The sequence below is a fragment of the Theropithecus gelada genome, chromosome 20 (assembly GCF_003255815.1).
Source record: "Theropithecus gelada isolate Dixy chromosome 20, Tgel_1.0, whole genome shotgun sequence".
Lineage (NCBI taxonomy): Eukaryota > Metazoa > Chordata > Mammalia > Primates > Cercopithecidae > Theropithecus > Theropithecus gelada.
The window spans coordinates 45131521-45140279 of NC_037688.1; positions in this window are offsets into that span (position 1 = coordinate 45131521).

An 8759-nucleotide genomic window follows, 5' to 3' on the forward strand; every position below is an offset into this window, starting at 1 on the left:
TCGTCGCCCGGGAGGCGGCCGCCCCCATCTCCCCCCGCGCCGCAGGGTCTGTCACTGCGGGCCGCCCCCCGACGGAGCCGCCCCGGCCATGCCGTCGCCGCCGCCCGCGCCTCCGCCCAGGCCGGCCGTTACCCCGGGCCGCGGGCGCGGCGTCGCCGCCTGGGGAGCGCTGGGGGCCGCGGCCGCGGAACGGGCGCTGGCGGGGGAGGGACGCGCGGCGGGCGGCGCGGAGGGATCCGGCCGGGACTTGCCGGCCTTGCTGCTCCCGCGCGGCGGACGGATCCGGGCCCGAGCGCGGCGGCGGCGGCGGCAGCGGAGGCGCCGTCAGAGGAGCGGAGGGATCGTCGCGCTCGCGGCTGACGGGCGGCCGGGACCAGCAGAAGTGGGCGGGGTGGCCGCCTCTCGCGACAGCCCGGGCCGGCCGGGCCCGCCTCCCCCCGCTGATTGGCTCAGGCGGCCCGTTCTCGGCCCGTGATTGTGCCTGGACCCCAATCCCATTCGCCCGTGCCGCGGCCACGCCTCCCCGGGGGTTGTCGATCATGTTGGAGCCACCGCCTCCCGTCCCTCGGCGGCCGTCAGGACGCGATTGGTCCGCGGAGATCGGAGAGGCGGAAAACCCGGGCTGGATTTCTGGTTGCTTTTGTTCCCGCAAATTTGCGTGGAGCATTGTTTTTGGGCGAAAACGGGGCGTTCGGCCTTCCTGCTTTATTCCTGAGCGGTGTAAGAGGGAGGTAGTGGGTATCTTCGAGAAATGGCCGCCGCGGGGTCCGGACCCCCGGGTTCCAATCCCGGGTCGACGACTGCTAAGCTGTGTGACCTTGGACGAGTCACTTGGCCTCTCTGAGCCCCAGGCGCCTCCCCGGGAAAATGAGGGTAATAATAACCGCCCCCGAGGGCTTGTGCGAAGGTGATGAGCTCACAGAGGGCCGGCACCGGCACTTTTGAGGCGGCTGACTTGCCCTGGGGGTGTGGTGGGAGGTGCAAGCTTTCTCCAAAAGCCTCCTCCGAATGGAGCCTTTAAATCCGCCTTCTTTCCGCGGCTACTTCCCCAGCTCGCCAAACCGAGAAAATGCAAACACAGGGGCAGGGGCAAGGGAGCTGACCTGGCTGGAAGTAAACAGAAACGCCACCCTCCCCTGGCACTTGCATTGGCACCGGATTGCAGGTGGGGGAAGGGCCGGTGCACCCAACCACCTTTAAATCCCACCACTCTCAGACAGTCAAAGGAGAGCCGCGGGGGCTGGACGCTCATTCCTCCCTTGCCCTTCCCCGAGAGCACTGCTTTGAGTGTCTGTGGATCTAGAACGGGGTCTGTTCATTCATGGGTTCCAGGTCCCAAGCGCCCGGGGGCAGCTGAGAGCAAAGCTGGCGCCCTCCCTACCCCGTGGAGCTCACACTCTGGTTCTGCGCAGTGCACAATAGAGACTGGTTGAATCAATGAATGAACTTTTTCAGGATATGGTCCAAGGTGCTGAAAACTTCTTAACAAAACACTTCAGCCGAATCTGGCACACCTGTGGTTCCAGCTACTGGGTAGACCGAGGCAGGAGGATCGCTTGAGGCCAAGAGTTCAAGGCCAACCTGGGCAACATAATGAGACCCCCCCCCCCCACCCCCCAGTCTCTCCAAAACAAACAAACCCTACATTCTCCAGTCAGGTCTTCAAAGATGAGCAGACATTGCAGAGAGGCACAATTGGGAACAAAAAAATTTGCTCTCCACTCCCCCAGCCTCTTCCACACCTTGGACACGTTTCCCTGGAGCCACCCCAGTGTTCTTGGTCAGTGTAGGAAGAAGCAAAAATCTAAATGGAGTCAGGATGGCTTCCCACATGGGCACAAGGGCAAGGCTGGGGACAGTTGGGTCTCCTCATCTTATTTCCCAGGTCTAGGCTGATTTCTATTAATAATTAAATTAATCATTGTTCTCCTGGACCTCACTTCTTAATGTGATTCCAGGGAACTGGTCACATTCCGAAATCCATAATCTGAGGTAGTGAAAGAACATGAACATCAAGACAGTTTGACTGGGCTCAGAGGCTCACATCTGTAATCCCAGTACTTTGGGATGCCGAAGAGGGTAGATCCCTTGAGCCCAGGAGTTTGAGACCAGCCTGGGCAACATGGCGAAACCCCATCTCTATAAAAAATACAAAAATTAGCTGGGTGTGGTGGCATGTGCCTGTAGTCCCAGTTACTTGGGAGACTGCAGTGGAAGAAGTGCCTGAGCCCAGGAGAAGGAGGTTGCGGTGAGTGGTGATCCCACCACTGTACTCCAGCCTGGGTGACAGAGTAAGACTCTGTCTCAGAAAAAAAAAAAAAAAAAGAAAAGATAGTTCAATACCTTCATTTCTTATTGATAAAGCAAGGTCCTGGGAGAAAGATCTTGGAACCTTATCAGTGCTGGGGGTGGAGGTGGGGCTTATGCAATCCAGCTTGAGCTGACAGTGAAACCCCCAGGCTTCGGTATCAAGTGAGCTCCAGTCCCAGCTCTGGCTGACTGTGTGAACCTGGCTGTGCATTCAAAGGCCTCTGAGCCTCAGTTTCCTCATCTGTAGAAGGGAGCCAGGAACCCATCATCCTGGCTAGCAGTGGAAGTCAAAGGTGCTCATGGAAAGCCCTTGCTGGCTGGAACAAGGGAGGCCTGAGCTGTGGAAGTCCTTGGATCAAGGTCCTCCCCACTTCCCACTGCCTTTTTGGTCCTTCTTGTGTGCCCTTTGTGATTTAATGGCTTAGTAGGTTGAATCATGTCCCCTCAAAGTACATCTCCACCCCAAATCTCAGAATGTGACGTTATTTGGAAAAAGGGTCTTTGCAGATATAATTAAGGTAAGAGTCAAGATAAAATCATACTGAATTAGGGTGGGCCCTACATGCAATGAGACTGTCCTTGTAAGCTACAGAGAAGAACACATAGAGACTTCGGGGGAAAGGAGACTATGTGCAAGGATGGCAGAGATTGGAGTTGAGGAGTGCCTGGGCCTGCCAGAAGCTGCAGGAGACAGGAAGGACCCTCCCCTAGAGCCTCCAGAGGGAACTGGGCCCTGCCCACACCTTGACTTTGGACTCCTGGCCTCCAGAACTATGAGAGGGTAAGTTGCTATTGTTTTCACCCCACCCCCCACTCCCCACCCCTCCTGCACTCACAGGAGCTGTGGTTATTTGTAGGGCAGCCAGGGAAACTGAAACAATGTAATTTCCCCCCAAATATCGGTGTGGCTCAACTCAATCCAGTTCACAGCAAATATGAAATCCCTGCCCTACAGGACCAGACCTCAGGAAGGCCTTGGGGGCCTCAGAGGCAAATGAGACCAGGTCTATCAACCATACAGAACTGACAACCTGGACTCCCCACACTGAAGCAGGCAGGCTGCCTGAGGGAGGGGGCCTCCCTCATGGGGAGAGGGCAGGACGCTGACCTCCCAGGCCCCCCAGCATTCTCTGGGTCCTGGCCCCGAGATTCTGGTTTTCCACACTGGCCACCTACTGTCTCCCTCTTCCCCGACTCTGCCCGTGCACAAGGTGACCCCGGCTGCAAGCGTGCCAGGAGCTTTTCTCCACCTCTGCCTCGACATCTGCCGCCTCTCCTCCTCTGGAGAGGGGCGCAGCTGAAGGACACCAGCCCCATGCCTTGCTGGAGCGGCTGAGATCGCTGGGAGGAGGTTGGGAGAGGACGCGGGCTCAGGCTAGGTCAGGAGGATGGGCCCTGCCTCTTTGTGAGGGGGCCCAGCACCGGGGGGAGCCCACAGTCTAGGGTGCTATTCAGCCAAATTGGTTACCACTGGGTGTATGAGGTCTGTGGTTGTGCAGGGTTGAAGGGCTGGGTGTCATTTGCCTCTGAGGTCCCCGAGCCCTTCCTGAGGCCTGGTCTTGTATAGGGCAGGGATGGAATATTAGTTGCGAACTGGATTGCGCTGAGAGCCACACTCATGTTTAGGGGAAATGCCATTGTATTGGTTTCCTGTGACTGCCCTACAAATAACCACAAAGAGGCATGGGGAGAAGTGGGGGCTGTCCCTTCCACAGGGCTGCAATCAAGCACAAATGACTCCAATAGTGTTAATTTTCAGAGAGAGAGAGGAGAGACTTGGAGTTCACCACAAATTCCCCAAACAATTTACAAGGAGGACGTGACACACCTGGGGTTACTGCTTAGGTCTGAATTAGTGATACTGACTGCAGCAGGTGACCAGGCTAAGCCCAGAAATGGGCCACGAGGATCCCAAGCACATGCTCTTCCCCCAGACTGCCACCATCTTGCTTTTCCTTCAGACCTAGGACCCCACGAGAGGAGGGATCTGGAGGCCAGGCCAGGGGCAGGACAACACAAACAGAGGACTCAAAAGTTAAGACTCAGACTGGGACAGAGGCTCCTTAAGTGATCGGGGCTGGAGGTGCACGGAGAAGCCTGGCGCGGCAGGGAATTGTCTCTCCCTGGGGTGCTGCCAGGGTGTGTGCGGTCTCCAGCTGCGACGGGCACTTCCTTCCCTTGGCCTGAGTCCTGCATTCCTGTGATTGAAAAGGTTTGGGACCCAGCACCCTGAGCGTGGAGGCCATAAATCCAGTGGATCCCTGAACTTCCTGATGGGGTGCTGGCTCCAGGCTTCGGTTCCTGACAGCCTCCTGTAATTGCCAAAACCTCGTGGGGCTGTTTCTGATACTGCTATCAAAATTCCCATCATACAGATACTGAATGGTCAAGGGCATCGCCCGGGCCACACAATTAGTTCATGCTGGAATTGGATTCTGCCCTAAGTCAATTGCCCATAGACTCTGCCCCTCCCAGGAGGAAGCCACAAATGTGACATATTGTTTATTTGCTATTTTTGCAAAGGTGTCTGTTGCTTGCCAGCTTTTCCAGCCATGACTGCAGACAAAGTCCACCTAGAGTCATAAATGGGCAATCAGCCCCGAATGACATCCAGCCCCGGTTTCTGCACAGCGAGGAGTTTTTGTCCATGGCAGACCTGCTTAGCCAGGTGTCTTTGGTGTAGGGTCAGATGCAGTATTTCCCCAGTGGGCATGACCTGGGGTCTTATTTAAAGTAGATGGCCCTAGGCCTGGCCCCAAGTATGGAGTCAGGGTCCCTGGGGTAGGACTTTGGAATCTGCATTTTTTTCTTTTTTTTTTTTTTGGAGACAGGGTCTCACTCTCACCCAGGCTGGAATGCAGTGGCACGATCTCAGCTCACTGAAACCTCCACCTCCTGGGTTCAAGCTGTTCTCCTGCCTGGGTCTCCTGAGTGGCTGGTATTACAGGCACACACCACCACGCCTGGCTAATTTTCTATATTTTTAGTAGAGATGGGGTTTCATCATGTTGGCCAGGCAGGTCTCAAACTCCTGACCTCAAGCCATACACTGGCCTTGGCCTCCCAAAGTGCTGGGATTACAGGTGTGAGCCACTGTGCCCGGCCAGGAATCTGCATTTTTGCTAGTAACCCTGGTCATCTCAGTGCACACCAAAGTTTGAAACCACTGTTGGGGTGTGGAGTTCTTGCTTCCAGACTCCTAGGGCCTATGGACTGAACAACAGCAACCACAGTAGTAATTAGAGTTTCAGTCTGAACCACATGCTTGCCACGCAACAAGGGTTTCCTCCCGTTTTACAGCTGGGGGGCCTGAGGCTTCATAAGGCTGTTACTGGCCTGAGGTAGCAGAGCTGTTAGCTCCTGGGTTCTTAGTGTTAAGTTTTGCAGCCTTATTTCTGTTGTATATTTGTTTTTCATATTTCTGTGTTTCTTGCACTGCAATTGTGATATCCTCTGAAAGCCAAGGATGAACTCACTGCTGACCTTGGTTTTATTTGTTTGTTTTCACCTTTTCTTGTGAAAATGTGCAAACATACTCAAAAGTCAAGAGAATCATATGGTGATTTCTTATAGTCCCCTTTGGCCAGCTTCAGCAAAGATGACATTTTGCCACTCTTATTTCATTCATTCCTCTCCCCCCGCCCCCGACATACACACATGTTCTTTCTGGAGTATTTTCAAGCAAATAGAGGATTTTAAAAAACATGTAAATGACTTGTTGTTTTGTCTGATTATGACACAATACGTGTTCCTTATGAACAGCTTATACCTCACTAAAAAACAACATAAAAAGCCACAAATCATCTCACTTCCCAGTCATAACCAACTCTAAAAGATACTCTTCTAGACACTTTTGTATTCAAATATATTTATGCACACATACTTTCACAAAAAAATAGTATACGACACAAAAATAGGATGGCACTCCACATTTTGCAATCTATTTTTTTCACTTAACAATACATCCCAAATGTCTTTTCATAACCATGACTCTATTCTAAATCGTGGCTCTTAAGGGCAGCACAAATCTTTGTTTGGATGTAGCATGATTTATTCAAAAAATCCCCTCTTGTTGGGCATTCAGGTTGTTTCTATGCTGAGAGTTTCCAAAGGCAGTCCTGCTTACCCTGGACTTTTCAAGAGGTTGAAACCCGATCTGCCGCCTCTAGATCCTGTGTCCCCGGGGTTCAGAGAAGTATCGAGAAGATGGAAGAACTGGAGAGCTTCCCAATGCCATCTGAATCATCTTCACGTTACCATCACTGTTTTGTTTGAAATGAAGTCTCAAGACATGAGACACTCCCAGACTCAAGTGTGGGTAAAAAAAACATTCCAAAGGCATATAACATATTGTTTGGGTGATGAGGTGTGACTCTAAAAGCTCTGTTTTTGAACAAACATACCAGGGCTCACCCAAACCCAAAACTCTCTCTCCTTCAAAGTCGTCACTCTAGAAGGCAGTACTCTCATTGGGATAAAACTGTAATTGCTTGAAAATACATCTGTGAATTCCTCTTTTAAAACTGTTTCAGGATCTGGTGTCGGTAACATTTGGACGTACTGCAGGCTGGAAAGCCTTCATGATTCAAGGTGGATTGATTTCTTTTTTTTTTTTTTTTTTTTTTGAGACAGAGTCTCGCTCTGCGGCCCAGGCTGGAGTGCAGTGGCCGGATCTCAGCTCACTGCAAGCTCCGCCTCCTGGGTTTACGCCATTCTCCTGCCTCAGCCTCCCGAGTAGCTGGGACTACAGGCGCCCGCCACCTCGCCCAGCTAGTTTTTTGTATTTTTTAGTAGAGACGGGGTTTCACCGTGTTAGCCAGGATGGTCTCGATCTCCTGACCTCGTGATCCGCCCGTCTCGGCCTCCCAAAGTGCTGGGATTACAGGCTTGAGCCACCGCGCCCGGCGGATTGATTTCTATAAATAGCCTGTGCCCACCAAATAAATTAGAAGCAACAGAATCTATGATGTCTAGCTTGAGCTGAAACAGATTTATTAAATTACAACGACATCTCAAAGTCTCTGGAAGGGTCAGAGAACTAGGTGGGGATGCCATTTTTTGTATCTTGTTCAAAAAGATGCCTGTTTTTGCCCTTTTTTCTATCAGGTTTTTGCTCTATGTTTCTCTTCATTTTTAAGAGTTTTTATTGGCCGAGTGCGGCAGTGCGTGCCTGTAATCCCAGTACTTTGGGAGGCCGAGGTGGACAGATCACTTGAGTTCAAGACCAACCTGGCCAACATTGTGAAACCCCGTCCGTAACAAAAATACAAAAACTAGTTTGGTGTGGTGGCAGGCAACTGTAATTCCAGCTACTTGGAAGTTTGGGGCAGGAGAATCGCTTGAACCTGGGAAGCGGAGGTTGCAGTGAGCTGAGATCACGCCACTGCACCCCAGCCTGGGTGACAGAGCAAGACTTCGTCTCCAGCCTGGGTGAGAGAGCAAGACTTGGTCTCCACAAAACAAAAATAACAACAACAAAAACCAACTAACTAACTAACTAACTAACTAAATAAATAAATGCCTTTGAGGGCCAGGCAAAAAGTAAATGAGTGACACTGTATGGTATAATAAAATAGGGGGTGGTGAGGCTTGTGGCCAGTCAGAGATTAAAACTGCTTTTTGTTTGTTTGATTAAGAGATAGGGTCTTGCTCTGTGGCCCAGGATGGCATGCAGTGGTGCGATCATAGCTCACTGCAGCCTCGAATTCCTGGGCTCAAGAGATGCTCCCACCTCATCCTCTCTAGTAGCTGGGACCACAGGTGTGTGCCACCACACTCAGCTAAGTTTTAAAATTTTTTGTAGAGACAGGGTCTTGCTTTGTTGCCCAGGCTGATGTCAGACTCTTGGGCTCAAATAATCCTCCTGCCTCAGCCTCCCAAAGTACTGGGAACAGGTGTGAGCTGCTGCGCTGGGCCCTTTTTTTCTTTTTCTTTTATTTTAAACACAGTTTCCTAGGGCGGCTGTAAACAAATGATCATGAACTGGATGGCTTAAAACAACAGAAATTAATCCTCTTAGAGTTCTGGAGGCGGAGGCCAGAAACCAAGGTGCTGGCAGAGTTGGTTCCTTCTCAGGCTCTGAGGGTCTCTCTCCCAGCCTCCAAGGGCTGCTAGCCAACCGTGGGGGTCCTCCGCTTGTGGACTTATCACTCCAGTCTCTGCCTCTGTCTTCACGTGACTGTCTCCCCCGCGTGTCTGTGTCCAAATTCCCCTCCCCAAGCTTGCAATTCACCTCCTCAGTGCCCCCAGCACTTCCTCTGTGAAATGGATATAAAAGTATCTACTTCACAACATGGCTGGGAGAATTCGTTGAGATGGTCCTTAGCAAACGCTTCGCAGGCGCTCAGGAAACAGTTGCTGGCATCGCTTGGAGAAGGTCTTCACCCTGGTGGTGGTTTTTGTTTCGTTTTTTTTGTTTGTTTGTTTGTTTGTTTTTGTTTGTTTGTTTT